Source organism: Ceratotherium simum, chromosome 29 (assembly GCF_057802395.1).
Source record: "Ceratotherium simum simum isolate JZ-2026a chromosome 29, ASM5780239v1, whole genome shotgun sequence".
In the NCBI taxonomy this organism is placed as follows: Eukaryota; Metazoa; Chordata; class Mammalia; order Perissodactyla; family Rhinocerotidae; genus Ceratotherium; species Ceratotherium simum.
In genome coordinates, this window is record NC_141928.1 from 4,554,410 (window position 1) to 4,573,177 (window position 18,768).

Consider the following 18,768-nt stretch of genomic DNA (forward strand, 5'->3'; position numbering starts at 1 on the left):
TTTTACTACTGAAGGAAGATTTCTCTCCTCACCGGACAACAGCCCCGCCAATCAGAAACGGTGCAGCTCAGCCAATGAGAAGCCATTGCCACCCTGATCTGTTACTTTCCCCCAATAGACTTTCCTTTAGAACAGCTCCTCCCTACTCCCCTTTTTTCTCTATATCTTTTTTTTTTTTTGGTGAGGAAGATCAGCCCCGAGCTAACATCCATGCCAATCTTCCTCTTTTTGCTGAGGAAAACCGGCCCTGAGCTAACATCTATTGCCAATCCTCCTCCTTTTTTTCCCTTTTTCTCCCCAAAGCCCCAGTAGATAGTCGTATGTCATATTTGCACATCCTTCTAGTTGCTGTACGTGGGACGCCACCTCAACATGGCCGGACAAGCAGTGCGTCGGTCGCGCCCCGGATCCGAACCTGAGCTGCCAGTAGCGGAGCGTGCACGCTTAACCGCTAAGCCACGGGGCAGCCCTACCCTTTTTTCTCTATAAAAGCACCTCCCCTCCTTTGATTTCTGGATTTGCCTGTGGTTTCCCATAGCATGTACATCCCAAATTGTAATTATTTTGGCTATTCCTGAATAAACTAATTTGAGGGTAAAATAACAGGTGAATTTACTTTTAAATTGATGCCGGCTATAGTCTATGAGCTTAGAAAGTCCAGTGGGAAGAAAGCCCCTTTCTCGATAGCTTCAGTAAGAGGCCTGAGATTGACTCTGATTGGCCCAGGCTGGTCACAAGCCCATCTCTGCACCAATCACTGTGGCCAGGGGGAGGGACATGGGTCTCCTATTGCCCAGGGCTGGCAGACCCTCCTGCCAAAACCAACAGGACTGAGAGTCGAGGAAGGGATGGGTTCGGGCAAGGACAGCAGTTGTCACCACGCAGAATAAAGTCAGAAAGGTGTTTGGGGCCATGGCTTCCAGCTTCCACCTTCTGCCCTTCTTCTCATTGTCACCTGAATATGCTGTGTTCTTTCCTGCTGGAGAACAAATCCCAACTCCTGCCTTTGCCCTTCCTGGCCCCCCTGTCCAGAATGTTCTTTCTCTTCAGACTACTCCTTTGCAGCCCAATGCAGCTCTCAACTCCTCCAGGAAGGCTTCCCAGACTCCCCACAATCCCTGGGGTCATCTGTGGTCTGAAGGACTCTGCCCACCCAGGACAACCCTTGGATTCTTGTCTTGCTTTGTCAATTGTGGGCATTCAGCTGCTTCCCAATGAGACCACAGCTATCTGAGGGTAGGAATGCCATGGGGTCCTCTCTCGGCAGGCAACAGGCACAATGGGTCCTTGATAACGCTGGCCTGCAGGAATCATGATCAGGCTGAATAAATGTTACCACGGGCTGGGCCGTGGGCAGTGTGCAGAGCCCCCTACCCTCTGTGGAGACATCTCAGGCAAGTGCAGGCGGGCTCAGGAATCTCTGTGCAGGGTGAGGGGGTGAATGTGCTGTGCTGGGCGGGCGGCAGGGTCCAGGCTCTGGTCCCAGCACCAGCTGGCATTAGCTATGTGACCTTGGGCACATTTCTGGCCTTGGCTTACAATGGCCACAGAATGCAACAAACATAAGCTGAGCCCACCCGCCCCGGGTAGGTGAACCCACCCTGGGACCGCGAGGACAGACCAGGTGGTCCTTGTCCTGGGGGTTGGGGGAGGGGGTAAGGGCTCCCAGCAGCCCTGCTGCACCCTGGGGCCATCCTCCTCTACGGCCTCTCGGCGCCAGAGAAGTGCCCGTCCACTGTCCTGCTGCCACTCAGTCATTCAGAGAGATTGAGGAGCTCTTTTCAAGCCCAGATTCCTTGCCAAGAGCGGCGGGCAGCTGAGGTGGAGGGAGCCCCGCTTGCAAACGCTGCCTGCGACTCAGGATGGCACTGCCCTGGCCGCTCACCACCGCATGACCCAGGCTTTCCGGCTCCGCGGGAGGAAGCAATTCACTGCATAGACACACGAGGGCGCTCCTGCCTCCTTTTCCTCTAGAAACTAGTCTGAAAACTCTAAAAATTATCTATCTAATTACTGCTTAAATTACAAAAGTGATATTAGATCAGAGTAGAAAGAATAAAATAAATATGCACCTCCATCCTGAAGTGTATTCTTTTAGTTTCTCTTTCTCTCCCTCCCTACCTCCCTCCTTCCCTCTCCCTTTCTTTTTCCCTCTCTCTCTCCCTCTTTCTCCCTCTCCTTTCTCTCCCCCTCCTTCTTCCTCCCTCTCCCCAGTTTCTCTCTCCTTCTCATATGCATACATGCATGAGCACATACAGTAATATTTTTCAGTCAAACCAATCTTTATTGACCTTTTGCTGTTGAGTACCACACAGTTAGGCAATATTTCCCCCAATCTGTGAGCTCAACCCTGCAACCCTCCCTCCTCCATGAACCTCAAGATGGGGATGGCAACATCCTGGTGGAAGACTGGGGCGAGGTCCTGGGGTGCATTCCCTTCACAAAGCGGTTGGTTTGCCTCAGAGGAGCATGACAGGAAAGAGGGGCTTAGAGAAGTCCGGTGGGGAAGCTGGGGTGTTCTGGTCCTGCATTCCTGTCTGCTGCCTCCCACCCACCCTGGCAGGGGCATCAAATAGGGCATACCAGGACCCTCTTTCTAGATTTAGGAAATAACAAAACGATCAAGAAGTCTGCCGGCTCCTTCTACCCCAACAGTGACCACTCAGCCAGGAATCCCCTTCGGAAAGTCTCCATCAATTTTCCTCAAGCAAAAATGAAACCCTCTGGCCCACGGTTGAAGGCTTGTTCCAAAGCTGCGATCAGGGCATGGGCTTTAGCTGGCAGAGGGATGGGCCTGGGCTTTTGGTTCTCAGAGAAGACACAGGGCCTTTACCTGCGGGACCTCAGCGCGATGTCCTCTTCATCGTGGTGCTGAGCTCCACTCTGGATGCTGTTTCTGACTCCTCCAGGCCAGGGGAGCCGCACAGAGGAACAGAAGTCCGGAGCCTCTGGGCTCTCATCCCTGCCCCAACAAGTGGGCCTCCTGGCATACGTGTGTCACAGCTCGAGTGAGCAGGGCAGAGGCACCAACATCTTCCTGCAGCAGGAGGCCCGTGAGGACTGGAGGGCCAGGGTGACTGCAGATCCCCATTTCATCCACCTGAGGTTTCAGAGGGGAAACTGAGGCCTAGTGAGAGACTTGCCAAGGTCACATAGCTCCTAAGAAGCAGAGCCAGGACTAGGACCGTGTCCTCCTAACTCTTCTTGAAAACTCTTCCTAATGGCAATCATTGTTTTATTGCCTACGATCTAGATATCTCATCTGTGGTTTATAAAACATAAACTCTCAGTGGCGATTAACAGAGCGGGTACCGTCTAAGTGTCCCGAGTCACTTGGGTGGAATGGAAGCATCATTCTGGTATTCAGACCTGGGATTGCAGCCCCGTCTTGACACACACCAGCTCCATGACCTTGGACAGCTCACTAGCCTCCCCAGAGCCTCAGACTTTCCATCTCTAAAACAGGGCTAAGGGCCGGCCCCGTGGCTTAGCGGTTAAGTGCGCGCTCTACTGCTGGCGGCCTGGGTTCGGATCCTGGGCGTGCACGGACGCACCGCTTCTCCGGCCGTGCTGAGGCTGCGTCCCACATACAGCAACTAGAAGGATGTGCAGCTATGACATACAACTATCTACTGGGGCTTTGGGGGAAAAAATAAATAAATAAAATTATTAAAAAAAATAAAATGGGGCTAAGGATAATGCTTCTCCCAGCATTGGTGTAGGCAGCAAATGAGATAATACATGCAAAAACATTTTATAAATGTCGAAATGCTTTAATTGTTTGAGTTATTTCTCAGCAGCAAGATTCAATAGCTACCTATAGAGCTCTGCTCTTTCTCTTAAAACCGGACCGTCAAGAGCAGCCTTAGCTGTCGGGGGGAAAAAAACCCAGGGCGGTGTCAGCCTGATTCCTATCAGGTGGGATGTGCTAATTTACATGGCAGGTTGATTATCAATGAAACACCTGACATTTGATTACTGCTCCAGAAACTCTCGAGGACTTCCGTGTTTGTGTTCTCTCTGGATACTCACAGGAAGCCCACTCGGAGGCTGCGGAGATGGAGGAGGAAGGAATGCAAGTTTTGTGATCATTTACCCTGGGCCAGATAGGGTGGAGGGGCTTCACAAGCCTCGTCTCCTTTAGTTCAAGGGAGCACTTTGCCACTTGGAATTATTGACCATATGATTGACCAAGAACCAACCGCCAGGCACAGCAGGCACCAGGGCCAAGTCCACACAGTGATAAGTGGGGGAGATCTGCCCCATCCACTAGGGCATGGACCCCCCTCTACTCCCCACTGTTTCCCCAGCACCACACCTGGCACATCACAGGATCAGTGAGCATGCGATGCAAGTCTGTGCTCCTCCCAACAAGCAGTGTGTGTGTGTGTGTGTGTGTGTGTGTGTGTGTGTGTGTGTGTTCCTTAGCCAGCCTTAGGAGGGTGAAAATCTCCCAGTGGGTCCTCACCTCCCTCGCCAAGCCCCATCAAGTAGCACCCCAGCAGGGGATGGCCTTGGTGCCTGGGGAATTTCCGCAAACACAGGAGTTTGCTGTGGCTGCTGATCCGGGAGAGGCCCTGTCTCCTGCCACATCCTACCTATGTCAGGGGGCTTTGGGCCCAGGGCATGACTTCACTCTCCAGACCCAGGAAACAAAGCCTTAAAGGAACGCATGAAGAAGTGAGGAGCCCTAGGAAAGACATTCGGGATGATGCACACAACTTTGCAGAGGACTAGAAATACAAACCCATCTGGGAAAGAGCCCTCTCTTTTTCCATTGCAGGGGGCCCTATGCTGATCAGCACTAGGAGTGCCCTGTGGACGCCTAGGGTGGAATCAACATAAGGGAGCCTTCCAGCCACCAGGATTTGCACCCAATTTACATCTATTTTGCATGTATCCGCTGCCTTCAGAGGTTTTCAAGTTACTGTTTTATCGGAGTCCCCCTGAGCATTTTTCTCCTTCTGTTGCTTCTTATCAACCCATGAGCGTGCAGGGATGCCCCCTCCGCCAAAGAAAAAGATGTGTGTAGATGCTGGGGAGGGAGTGAGGACTGAGTGGTCCTGAGACTACAGTTGGTACAGCCTTGAACAGTGGTCTGTCAACACATTTCTGCAGCGGTTGGAGGAGTGGTTTACAGTATTAAAAGCACACGTGTAACAAGCTCATTTGGAAAGCAGGAGGGTCCTTAACACCGTCCTGCCCAGATCCACTCCACTTCTGGGTATATGTATAGCTGACAGCATCGAAAGCAGAGACTCAAAGACAGATTTAGGGGCTGGTCCATGGTGTAATGGTTAAAGTTCGGCGTGCTCCACTTTGGCGGCCCAGGTTCATGAGTTTGGATCCTGGGTGTGGACCTACACCACTCGTCAGCCATGCTGTGATGGCAACCCAATATAAAGTGGAGGAAGATTGGCACAGATGTTAGCTCAGGGCTAATCTTCCTCAGCAAGAAAAAAAAAAGAAAGAAAAAAGAAAAAGATTTGTATGCTTATTTTCATAGCAGCAGTATTCACAATAGCCAAGTGGTGGAAGCTACCCAGTGTCGATCAACAGATGAATAGATAAACAAAATATAGTATATCCATACAATGGGATATTATTCAGCCTTAAAAGGAAGGAAATTCTGACACATGCTATAACATGGGTGAATCTTAAAAACATTATGTTAAGTGAAATAAGTCAGCCACAGAAGGACAAATACTTTAGGATTCCATTTATATGAGGTACCTGGAGAAGTCAAAATCACAGAGACAGAAAGTAGAATGGTGGGTGCCAGGGGCTGGAGGAGAGGGGAAATGAGGAGTTATTTAATAGGTATGGAGTTTCAGTTTTGCAAGATGAAAAAGTTATGGAGATGGATAGTGGCAATGGTTGTACAACAGTGTGAATGTACTTAATGCCACTGAACTATACACTTAAAAACGGTTAAGATGGTAAATTTTATGTTATGTGTGTTTTACCACAATTTAAAAACAAACCATCCTGCCCAGTCCTTCATTTTCAGAGATGTGGAAAGTGGAGGTGCAGAGAGGTCAAGCCAGATGTAGAGCCCAGAGAATCTCACCATCTCAAGATCCGGATCTCAGATTTTCCTTCACTGTGGATTCCAACTATTTTTTGATCTTCAAATATTTTTTCAAGTTTTTATTATGGAAAATTGCAAACAGGAAAGTGAATGAAACACGTCCAATGAACACTCATATATCCCCCATGTATGTCCAACAATAACTAGCATTTGCCGAATATGCTTTATCTCTTTACATGCACATATATGTATATGTAAATATGTTTTATTTTGATAAAACATTTTGAAAGTATATTTCAGCCACTATGACACTACACTCATAAATACTTGAACTTATATCTCCTAAAAACAAGGATATTTCTTACCTTATCACATAACTACAGCATCATTATCACACCTAAGAAAATTATCAATAATTCCCTAATATCGTCAAATATCCAGTCCATATTTACATTTTTGCAACTTCCCCCAATCTTCTTCTAAAGTTGTTCTTTTAGAATCAGGATCCTTGCATTTGCTTCTTTAGTTTCCTTTATGACAGAACAGCACCCCCTACCCCTTTCTTTCGGCATTGATTTTTTTTCCTCCCTAAAAGAGCCCAGGCCAGTCTGGTAGAAGGTCCTGCATTCTGGATTTGTCTGATTGTTTCCTCGTGATGCTGTTTAACCTGTTCCTCCATCCCATGTAGACTGGAAGTTAGGGATGTCTTAGGCAAGGATGCTTCGCAGGTGAGGCTGGGGGCTCCATGGCATTGCAGGCACCTCACGTCAGGTTGTCCCACTTTAGTGATGCTAAGTTTGGTGACTTGGTTAAAGTCTTGACAACCTACTCTCCCCATCATAAAGGTGAGTTAAGAAGCAGTCTGTGGGGTAGGGCTTAGGTCACCATGCAGCATCCTGTTCCCCACAGCCTTCCCCTAATAGGTTCAGCATCCATTGTGGTCCTTCCCTGAATCAATTATTTCATTGGTGGTTGCAAAATAGTGATTCTTCTAATTCTATCTTTCCTTCAATATTTATTATCTGGCAACTTTCTGTAAAGAAGAGCTTTCTCTCATTAACTGTGGATGAACCACAGTTCTTCCAAAAATTAGAGTGCAAAAAACTTAATCTTTTCTCCTTAATTGTTGATTTTCATAATAAGGTGTTGGCATAATTGGACTTTTTCTTCTCTCTCCATTCTTTTCCCTTAAATTTGAGTATCACTATGAACTCATGGATTTTTATTTATGCAATGTTTTATATTAAATGACAGAAACTCCTTTTTATGGTCAGTGTATTAGTTTCTGAGGGCTGCTATAACAAATTACCACAACTGGGTGGCTTAAAACAACAGAAATTTATTTGTCACAGTTCTGGAGGCCAGAAGTCTGAACTCAACTACATTTCTTTTCCTGCGAACTTGCTGTTCACATCTTTTGCCCTTTTTTTCTTATGAAATAATTGAGTTTCTTTTTTAAAACAGATTTTTAAGAGTTCATTATATATATTAGGAGCCTTCTTAGTGATTTAAGTTGCAAATATTTTCTCAACTTATTTATTTTCTGACCTTGCTTATTTATTTTTTGCCATGCAAAAGATTTTTTGTTTTGTTTTGGTTTCATTTTCTTTTTTTTGGAGGTCATCTTTTCTTTTGTTGGTTCTGACTTCTTAGCTATTTTGTGTGTGTGTGTGTGTGTGTGTGTGTGTGTGTGTGTGTGTGTGTGAGGAAGACCAGCTCTGAGCCAACATCCAATGTCAATCGTCTTCTTTTTGCTGAGGAAGACTGGCCCTGGGTTAACATCCGTGCCCATCCTCCTCTACTTTATATGGGACACCGCCACAGCATGGCTTGACAAGCTGTGCGTCAGTGCACGTCTGGGATCCGAACCTGCGAACCCCGGGCCACTGCAGCGAAGCTCAAGCCCTTAACCGCTGTGCCACTGGGCCGGCCCCTTAGCTATTTTTAGAAAGGTTTTCTTCACTCCCTATTACAAAAAATTCACCCATGTTGTTTTCTTCCAGCACTTCCATGGTTTCACTTTTGACACTTTGAGCTCTGATCCCTTTGGAGTTTATTCCAGTGTAGGGTGTGAAGTAGGGATCTAAATTCACCTTTTTCCAAATGGTCACTGCATATTCTTCAGAGGAGGCGCAGCTAAAACAAAAGCTCTAGTTGTGAACACTTCTGCTTTGTGGGGAGGGGGAAGGTCTCACGGTGACCATGAAACTCTTTAACATCCAGCAAACTGTGTGGTGTGGCCCTGCACCTTGTATTGTCAGGGGTGTATAGGGACCCGATGGGGAATTTGGGTAAGGAGGTGGCCTAGGAGACAGACAGCCCAGGATTTCAAAGGTAAATCGGCAGGCGTTAAAGTGAAGATTAAGCCTTTGCCAATATTCAACAGACAACTTGATCCTCTTCTTTCCTCAACTCTCAAAACTTCAGGGCTCCCTGTTGCCTCCAGATATAGTTCGGGCTTCTTATTTAGCTTGAGGCCCTCCATGCTGCCCTTCTTATCTCCTATTTCATGTGTATCTTAAATCTGACCATTTATCAAGCAAACGAGCCTTAGGTGGTCTTGCTTCCGTGCCTTCGCTCAAGCTGGGTCTTCTTCCCATAAAGCCCACCTGCCCCATCACCACTGATCAAATTCCTGATTAAACCAGAAACAAAGCTCAAAGCCCACCCCCACCAGTAAGCTGCCCTCATCACTCCAAGCACTACCTCTTTGTCCTGTAGTGCTTTGCAGGTCGGTTCTGGGCTGACCTGACTCTGAATCACAGTGTGGTCAGTCCCTCTCCCATCTCAACTGCTGGGCTCCACGCTCCTTGAAAGCAGGTGCAGAGGGCTGGATAGTGCCCCCCCCCCACATTCACGTCCACCCAGAACTTCAGAATGTGACATTATTTGGAAATAGGGTCTTTACAGGTGTATTTCAGTTCAGATGAAGTCACACAGGATTAATACGGGCCCTAAATCCAATGACTGGTGCCCTTATAAGAAGAGGAGACACACACACTACATATATATATATAGTGTCTTAGTCCATTTGGACACAGTGCTAGACAGTGAGGGGATGATGATGAAACTGGAGAGGCCAGGGCAGTTGAGAGCCTCAGGGGCCACTGTGAGAAGCTTGGACTCGATCCTGCAGGAGATGTGTGGCCACTGAAGGTGGGATGACTGGCAGGAGGCTGCCACACAGAAACTTGAAAGCTGAAACAAGAAGACCACTCAAATGGATGAACTTAAGGCTGTGAGAGAGGTATTTTTGACCAGTGGTCTCCTTCAAAGGCCTTCAAATCTCATTGCATCTGGAAGGCCTCTTGTTTGCAAGGGTCAGAAACCCAACTGAAACTAGCATCAGCAAAAATAATTACTGCTTCACGGAACTTGGAGGACCAGGGCGAAGCTGACCTCAAGGATTCTGGAAATTCAGAAGATAGCAACCTACATTTCTCTTTCCATCTCTGTCTCTCTTTGCCTCCATCTCTCTGTATCTTTTCCATGTTTTGGCCAGACTTCTCTCAGAGCTTAGTGTAGGAGAGGGGGAGGGGAGGGTCACAGCTTCCTCATCCCAGAGGAAAGACAAAATCTCTCTTTTAGCATCCATATATAAAGACCCAGGGAAGCACCCTGATTGGCCCAGCTTGAGTCACACGTCCAACCATTGGCCAATCACTTTGGATAGATGATGGGGATCTCAGATTGGCTAGGCCTGGTCCAGGTGCCTGTGCCCTGGGGATGGTACTGTGGTTGTCCCCGGGGAGGGGGATACGCTGCACAGACAAATGCAACGGATGTCCATGACATACATCAAGTCAGCACCACCTGCCTACAAGGGCTCAGCCCTTTTGTTTCCCATCACACTCAGACAGGCGGGCCATGACTGTCGGAGAAAGCGCAGCCAGGAAGCCCCTGCCACAGGCTGGCTCCAGGGTGGTGTGTGGAAGATAGCGGTCTCATTAACATCTATTTAGCAAATGACAAAAATTAACCCAAGAGAAGCAAAAAAAAATCTAGGCAGCCCTGTCTGGGCAGTGACGGGAGATGGTGGCAGAGCTGCCTCTGCCGTTCTTTCCAGCCTTTCTCACAAGCCCCTGGTGGTCCACATCGAGAGAACAATTACCATTCTTCTTCCAGACACTGTATAAACAGTAACAATGTGGTTATGGCCCCCTTGAGGGCCAGCAGTTGATGAGCTCCGTGTATCATTCCTCCCTTCCACAGAGGAGAGCATTCCAGCAGGATGAGGTCACAGAGGCAAGGAAAGTCGGGGGTATGGAGGGGGGTTCCTGGGTCAGAGATCTGGAGCAGTGCCTGGCCCCCAACTCCACCTCTTACCCTGAGCTCTGCCAGTCACTGGTGGTCTCAGAAATCTCTGAATGCACTTGAGTCCCTGCCCTGGTGTGAATGCAAAGGCAGGAGTCTTTTCCTGTGAAACAGCTTGTGGACTGGGGGAACTGGGAGAACCAGTACCCTCTCCCTTCTCCCCCAGCCTTTCCAACTCTGTACCCCACTGACTACACTTGGGTGGCTACACAGAAAAATTTATCATTTGGCAGACCAAACTCCTGGGAGTGATGGATGCTGGCCATGAGCACAGTTAACATAGTAACATTTATGGAACTAGGCTTTACGCAAATTGTATCTCAATGTCTCATTGAATCCACCCTAAATCCCCATTTGGTAGGCATTATTCTTACCCCAATGATGCGGATGAGGAAAATAAGGCTCACCCAGTTAGCTGGTAGAAACCTGCATTCAAACTCTGGTCTCTTTGAATCAAGAACTCTTGGCTTCCCCCAGCTGCCTCCATGACCATGTTAGATTGGTGGAATCTTCAACTCAATGCCCACCTCCCCCATCAGCCACCACGGTTATAAAGGTTGTGCACTGCTCAAGGGCCCCCAGGAGGGTTGGGGGTGGGAGGGTAGGGGCTGAAACACAGCCTGAACTCTGCTCAGGTGGTCCCAGAGGGGGTGCTTTTTCTAATTCTCACAACGGCACCATCTAGGCTAGCAGCAGCCCAGCCCTGGACCATGCTGGGCCTCTCCAAATCCTGACAGCACCTACTGCGCTGGCCACTCACACACCTGGCCCCTTAAATCATAGGCTGCCTTGCATTGTGACCCAACTGTTTCCCATGACAAAACTTGTTTTTCAGACCTTGTTATTCCCATAACTCACGCAGCATTTATTGCCTCCAGGCCTTTGCTTCTTTGGTTCTTTCTGCCTGGAATGCCCTTTTCTTCCCAGCCACCTCTCCCATTTCTATTTCATAGAATTTGTTGTTGTTAGTGCTCTCGAGTCAATCCTGACTCCTAACAACCCTGTGTTCAGCCACCCCTCACCTTCTGGCACTGTATCAGACAACGCCCCACTGCTCTTCATAGGGTTTTCGTGGCCAATTTTTTTGAAAGTGGGTGGTCAGGCCCATCTGTCTAGTTTGGAAGCTCTGCGAAACCTGTCCACCCTGGGTGACCCTGCTGGTATTTGAAATACCGTTGGCATAGCTTTCATGCATCACAGCTACACGCAGCCACCACAGTATGACAAGCCATAGACAGGTGGTGTGGTTCCACAATGGGGAAATGGACCTGGCCTGCTACAGTGACAGCTTCAAATCTTAACCACTAGACTACCAGGCTGGCTTATAAAACCTACCTTTCCTTTAAAACCCAGCCGGATGCCCACTCCTTCAAAATGCTTTTCAAATACTTCATCTCACTCTCCACCCGCTCTCTCACACTGCTTACTATAAGTCATAGCTCTTATCATATCTTACCTCCTGCGTGATAAAGACTATCGCCTATTGAGCACTTACTCTGTGTGGGACACTGTTGAACACCCTCCATACTTTACCTCCCTGAATCCTCACTTCACGGATGTTATTACACCCATTTCACAGAGAAAGAAACTGACGCTCAGAGGACTTCAATCTTTCCAGGTTTACACAGCTAGCAAGTAGCAGAGCAGGAACTGAAGGGGTTCTGATTTTAAAGCTGCCTGCTCTGCTGAGGATGGTTTTCCATAAATGTCCTGATCAGGTCTAAACTGTCGGCAACCTGAGGGCAGAAGTCAGTGTGGCTCTCCGCAGCCCCAGAGGTGGGCTTCTGCAAATACCGTGCAAAAGAAAGAGGGCTGCCCTGGTGAGCGCTGCCCTCCTTCCCTGGGTGAGCTGCCTGCCACTCCTCTAAGGCTCCAATGCAGACCCTTCACCCAGGCGGGCCCCAGTGGCTCTGTGGGAAAAGGATCGCAGCTCTGTGGCCGGGGACACAAGCCCACCCTAGCGGGAAACTGGGTCTGCGAAGGAGAAAAACACCCCGGGTCCAGCAGCAGGCACACCAACCACACCCAGCCCGGCGAACTTGTTTACGCCTCTCGCACAGCCCCTCCCGCCTGGCCGGCCTGGCCACGTGACCGCCGCCCCGCCCCTCGCTCTCTCGCGTGGCTCCTCCCGCCGCGCCGGCCCTTCTTTTTGCCTCCTTCGGAGTCACAAGATCTCTCAGCGGCCTCCTTTCGGGATCCTTCCGCCTGTCCCCGCCCCCCTACCTTACAAACTCTCCTTGGTTTTTTTTCGACCGGTTCGCGTCATCAGTAATGAGCAGAATGGCCTCTTTCGTCCAAAGGGGCTGCCGACCGCGTTCACCTGTCCCTGGGTTCGAGGGGGAGGCGAGACCCCGCTGTGGACTCTTTTTCGTGGCGGAGGCTGCAGTCGGCCGTGGACATTTCACGACGGGGGGAGGTGCTGTACGTCCAAGATGGCGGCGCCCTGTAGGCTGGAGGGACTGTGAGGTAAACAGCTGAGGGGGAGGAGACGGTGGGTGAGTATGGGGGTGTCGCCCCCTCGTTTTCATGGGGGCTTCTCGGGGCAGCCCTGGCACCGTCACCCTAGTCTGGGAGGCCCCGGAGGGCTGGGGCAAGGGGCTCACTTGCTGGGGAGGAGACCCCGGGAAGGGGGGATCTAAGAGCTACTCCCCCCCTGTTATTACGCGCTCTCTCCGGCGGGGCCCGGCAGGGCTACCGGGTCCCTGGGGAGGAGAGGCGGGCCGAGCTGGCACTTCGCCCCTCCTCGGCGGCCGAGGGGACGGCTGCACCCCCGGGCCGCGGTGCCGAGGGCAGGTGTGAGGTGGGCCCCTTCGCCAGCCCCTTACTTGGCGAGGTGATAGGTTTCCGCGGGGGTGCGGAGGGCAGAGGAGAACCCCTCAGCTGGAGGGGAAGGGCCGGGGGGTGGGGCTGGTCCCAAGGCTTGATGAGAGGGGTCAGGGGTGGGGGGAGAATGAATGGAGGCTGTCTGTGAGCATCAAGGATCGCCTGGACTCAGTGTTTCCGCTGAAATTTGCATGACTGGAGTGCCTCGCTCCGGGTGTGCTTGTGGGTGTGTAATTGACGGTGAAGGACAGTTAGTTACCTTAAAGTCAGCAGAGGTGATTCTTAAGAGACAGCTATTTGCAGAGCCACTCCTAGATGCTCATTCATTCATTTGAGGAACTGGAGGACGAATAGCCTGCAGTGAGGAGACCTTTCGATTGAAAGCTCTTTCTTTGTGTTTCCTGTTAGAGAGTTTTGCTTGATGTGTTTTGAGGGGAGGGGGGCTTGGGGGGGGGCTGTCCTCCTAAGAACAACGGCTTGCGTTTATGGAGTGGAAGTGCTTTGCAATCATTATCTCTTTTGGTCCTGGCGACAAAGGGAAGAAGCCGCTATTAATACCTCCATTTCTCAGATGAAGAAACTGAGTCCCGGAGAGATTAGGGTAACTTGCCCAAGGTCACACCTCTAGGAGTGTCTGAGCCAGTACTGGAACTGGGGTCTAATTCCAAGATTATAGTCTTGTCATTATTTATACTCACATGACTCTCATTTATCTGTTATTTGATCAAAGCTGGCCTGTCATTCTAATTAAGTGATTAGAATTAATCACTTGACCAAAGTTTGTGCTCCAGTGCCTGTGTGTGTAATTTTGAAGAGGGCTGCACTTGCTTATGGACCTCAGCTTTTGTTTGAGATGGCAGTGTAATATATGTAAACATGTTAGTCTAAATTAGGCTGGAAAGTATTTGATGTTTTTATAAAACTAAGGAGTTTTCAGCGGAAAGAAGTCCTGCTAAAATCCTAGCTGAATTTTTTATAGAAAGCATAGAAATAGCACTTCACTTTACATAGAGTAAGCTGTAAAAGTACTAAAATAGAATAATACTCTTCTGAGATACTTTGATTTATAATTTTGGGATCAGCTTGGAGTTATCTGAATTCAAACATGCTGGCAAAGTGGAGCTGTAAATTCCAAGAAGCATTATAAAACCGAATCTTCTGGGAACCCTTGATTTACTGAGCAACCACCTGTGATTCTTAAGTTGAGCATTCCTGAGTAAACCTGGAATATGCAAATGTGAAAAGTGATTTAGGGTTGCGTAGGGAAATGTACCTTTAACAGTCATGCATCAGGCAAATGAGGCTCCTCAGAAACACTGAAACATTTTTTGCTATTGCCCTTGGGAGCTGCAGAATCTTCCTCTAACCACCTGGTGTAAACTTAAGAGTATTTATAGAAGATGTAAATGGAAAATATCCTCTTACTAAAGTTAATATCTTATCCAAAATACTGTTACATCACGTGCCTGGAAGGGCGGATGATGTAAGCTTTCTTTGCCTCATGCGTTTCCTGGTGTCATGAAGACTTGGTATGTTCCTAAATTCCTAGTTAGACAGACTCCTAGGCGGCTATGAGCCTCCTTGTTTTCATTAAATTGGAGTGTCTCAAATCCTGTGACTCAGTTGTACTCTTCCTCACTGGGTTAAGAGCGAAGACATCCGGTACTGCTACTGTCGTGGTGTAACACGATGCCTTCTGTGCATGCCTGGTTTCATTTGTGAGAAGAAACTGAACAGTCTTACTAGGACAAATCAAATATATACCTGTCTATGTGATGTTTACAGAACAATGAAATTGCCGGAAACGATATCTCAAGCAGTAATGTTTATCAGAACCTCCATCACAGATGTCTGGCCCCGGAATAGGTAGACCTACATATTACCAAGACCTACATATTAGGTCTTGGAAGACACCCTGGATAAATAGTTTGGAAGAAGTCATGGGTGATTCTGATGTGCACCAGAGGTTGAGGACCACTGGCTTAAAGTTTCCATTTGGCTGTTTTTCTTTTAATTTATAATTTATTGCAGAGGCATTGCTTAAAATAGCTTCTAACCTCTGGTATGTGTAGTGGTGAGTGAATTTTGGGCTCTGAATTACAGCTGACTTGATCTTACAGCTCTATCTTCTTTCAAAGTTTGTTGGTGTACAGGTATGTTCTTTTTAGGGTTCCAGGGCCACAGTGGACTAAAATTAGCTTTTCCTGGAATTAATTGGATATTCTCGGATGTAGATGCGCCAAATACAGCAGAACATCAACCATTTCAAACTTTTCTAAAGTGACTTTTAACAAGTCACTTAAGTTCTCTATGCCTCAGTTTCTTCATCTGTGAAATAAGAGAATTGGATTGTAAATTAGAGATTTCTAAGTCTAAATTTCTGTGGTTTAAAGTCCTCCTGGGGTTTCAGTTAAACATTCTGACTAAATTGAATGAAAATGTTAATGGCTTTATAATAACTAAGGAAATTGCTGACTTTTAGCCTGAGCTGTTGATTGATGACCTGTTTCTTTTCCTTTGTATCACGTTATTTTTATTTATTTTATTTTTTATTTTTATTTTTTTTGTGAGGAAGATCAGCCCTGAGCTAACATCCATGCTAATCCTCCTCTTTTTGCTGAGGAAGACTGGCTCTGAGCTAACATCTATTGCCAATCCTCCTCCTTTTTTTTCCCCCCAAAGCTGGTTGTATGTCATAGTTGCACATCCTTCTAGTTGCTGTATGTGGGACGTGGCCTCAGCATGGCCGGAGAAGCGGTGCGTCGGTGCACGCCCGGGATCCGAACCCGGGCCGCCAGTAGCGGAGCGCGCGCACTTAACCGCTAAGCCATGGGGCCGGCCCTATATCACATTATTTTTAAAAGGTAGTTCCCTGTAAGTTCCTCATATTATAAATCTCTCTTTGAGAGATTAGTTTTATTTGTATTAGTTTTGTTGTTTAAATAGCTGCACGCAAGGAAGAAAAGTATACACAATAGCATTCAAACCTGTAGCTTTTTGCTTTGAAAAAATATGTATGTAATTAGTATATACTCAAACACTGAGTTTTTCCCCCTCAGTGTTTAATATAATTCAGTTTGCATGAAATACTCATTTTTTTCCATTTAAGTTGGTCTGAAAGAGGTCTACCATCAGCAATTTGAGATTATTTTTCTGATTTACTTTTTAAGCTGATAGTTGCTAGAAATAAGTAATTTAATGTCTAGTGTCTATTTTTCGGGAGGGGAGAATAAAAAATTATATATGTATATAAAAGATTGTATATAATCTCAGGACCTTGCCAATTTCTTCTTGTCCCTTCTCTTGTGCAGTGCTGACTTTTGTTCCATACAGAAAAGTAGCAAAGGGTAACAGAGTACTTTTTAAGGTTGAATGAATTCAGATTGTCATATAATGAGTAAAGTGCCTTAAAAACCTAGCTTTGATACAAAACAAGACATGGTAGTTAGTGGCCTAGAACTTACAGGTCACTTTCTAAAGTAAAGATAGTGGTGGTAGAGGCTATGAAGTAGTTGAGTGACAAAGGACAGTTTTACCCTTCCGTTGGTGATGGAAGACCCAGTGGGGAGTGATAAGGAAGAACAGATGTAGTGACCTTAATGTCTGTAATTGTTAAGACCTGCGCTACTCTGAGTAGTTTACAGAGCACAGTAACAAACACGAAGTGTATCCATTTTAAGTTATAGAATGGTTTTATCAATGTTTCAAATATAAGTTGTTAAATGGATAGACTGCTGAGCCTTACGTACCCAGCAATACATTTTGTTTAGTAGTAATATTGTTATAATAAAGTTTATATTTATTGAGTACATGTGTGCCAAACACTGTGCTAAGTATTTTATATGTGTGAACCCATTACGTCTTTGCAGAGCGTTAAGAGACAGGATAAGGAGGGGAGGAAACTAAAGCTTAGGAAGTTGAAGTCAATTGCATAAGGTCACTTACTCAGTGGCTGAGCTGGGATTTGAACCCCATGGGCTGACTCCAGAGCCCAAGCATTTAATCTTTCACTGTGATAAACTGGCTGAACTGCAGATCTCATAGACTAACTCATGGGTCACTGGCTCTTAACTTTTGCGGGGGCCTCAGTTTCCCTCTGAAAATCTGTGGGATGATATGGACCAAATATTCCTTTCTGTCCCATCACTACCAAAAAAATTCATACAGATCTGAAATTTTGGATATGGCTTCTGGAACTTCATGGACCCAGCTTGAAGCCCAGCTGATCATTCTAGATAGATTACTGCTATTAAAAATGGACTTGGGCTTTATTAAAAACAATCTTTTTTATTTTTAACCAGTAGGTAGGAAAGGCCCAAGTCTTTTAAAGATGGGCCTGTGTACTATTTGTATTATAAATCATTTTTGTTTGTTTGTTTGTTTTAATGTTGCTTTTTTTTTTTTTTTTTGGTGAGGAAGATCAGCCCTGAGCTAACATCCATGCTAATCATCCTCTTTTTGCTGAGGAAGACTGGCTCTGAGCTAACATCTATTGCCAATCCTCCTCCTTCCCCCTCCCCCCAAAGCCCCAGTAGATAGTTGTATGTCATAGTTGCACATCCCTCTAGTTGCTGCATGTGGAACGCGGCCTCAGCATGGCTGGAGAAGTGGTGCGTCGGTGCGCGCCCGGGATCCGAACCCGGGCCGCTAGAAGTGGAGCGCGCGCACTTAACCGCTAAGCCACGGGGCCGGCCCCTGTATTATAAATCATTTTGTTAAACTTTTATTTTGAAAGAATCTTTATACTTCACTGGGAATTCAAGCTTAGGTGCCATATTAGAAAAAATTAAAAGTGGAGAACTCAGGTATGTAAGTTGCTAAATGCTAGTCAGGCTTGGCATGGCATTCGGTCCATGCTGGTACCTTTAGCACCTGGTGGAATTCCACTAGGCTTTTTTCCAAGGTTTATGGACTATCTATTTTTTTTTTCCTTTGAACCTCAAAGTATATATAAAATGTATATTAAATGTATATTTCATGTTTCTTGCCTTCGTCCTTCTTTCTTCTTCCTAGGCCAGGGGTTCTCAACCGTTAGTGGGCGTCACAATCACCCAGAAGACCCCACCCCCAAAGTTTTTTTTTTTCTTTGTGAGGAAGATCAGCCCTGAGCTAACATCCATGCCAATCCTCCTCTTTTTGCTGAGAAAGACCAGCCCTGAGCTAACATCTATTGCCAATCCTCCTCCTTTTTTTTCCCTTCTTCTCCCCAAAGCCCCAGTAGATAGTTGTATGTCATAGTTGCACATCCTTCTAGTTGCTGTATGTGGGACGCCGCCTCAGCATGGCCCAACAAGCGGTGCGTCGGTGTGCGCCCGGATCCGAACCCGGGCCACCAGTAGTGGAGCACGAGCACTAACTGCTAAGCCACGGGGCTGGCCCCGGCAAAGTTTCTGATTCAGAGGTCTGGGGCAAGGCCCAAGTATTTGCATTTCTAATGGATGCCCTAGGTGACACTTACGTTGCTGGTGTGAGGACAGCATTTGAGAATCTCCTTCCTAGACTATCAAACCCTGTGCCTTTATTCCCTAGGATATTTTTATTTTAGTCCCATGAGCTTGAAACCTAAAGAAATCTTACAGTTTGCTCAGATTTCTTTTAGG

At 47.2% G+C, this 18,768-nt stretch overlaps 1 protein-coding gene across 5 annotated transcripts in view; it reads left to right on the top strand.

The window, feature by feature from the left end:
* The first annotated feature begins 12,714 nt into the window (after nucleotides 1-12,714).
* The window catches only part of TSC1 (TSC complex subunit 1), a 51,211-nt gene continuing 45,157 nt past the window's right edge, over nucleotides 12,715-18,768 (top strand). For 4 of the 5 annotated variants that reach the window (XM_087418860.1, XM_087418862.1, XM_004423608.3 and 1 more), the window contains exon 1: nucleotides 12,753-12,840. The gene's annotated coding sequence lies outside the window, so the exon portion shown is untranslated. Of the gene's footprint in view, nucleotides 12,841-18,768 lie in introns of all 5 variants that reach the window. The other variant, XM_087418861.1, reaches the window with a different exon arrangement.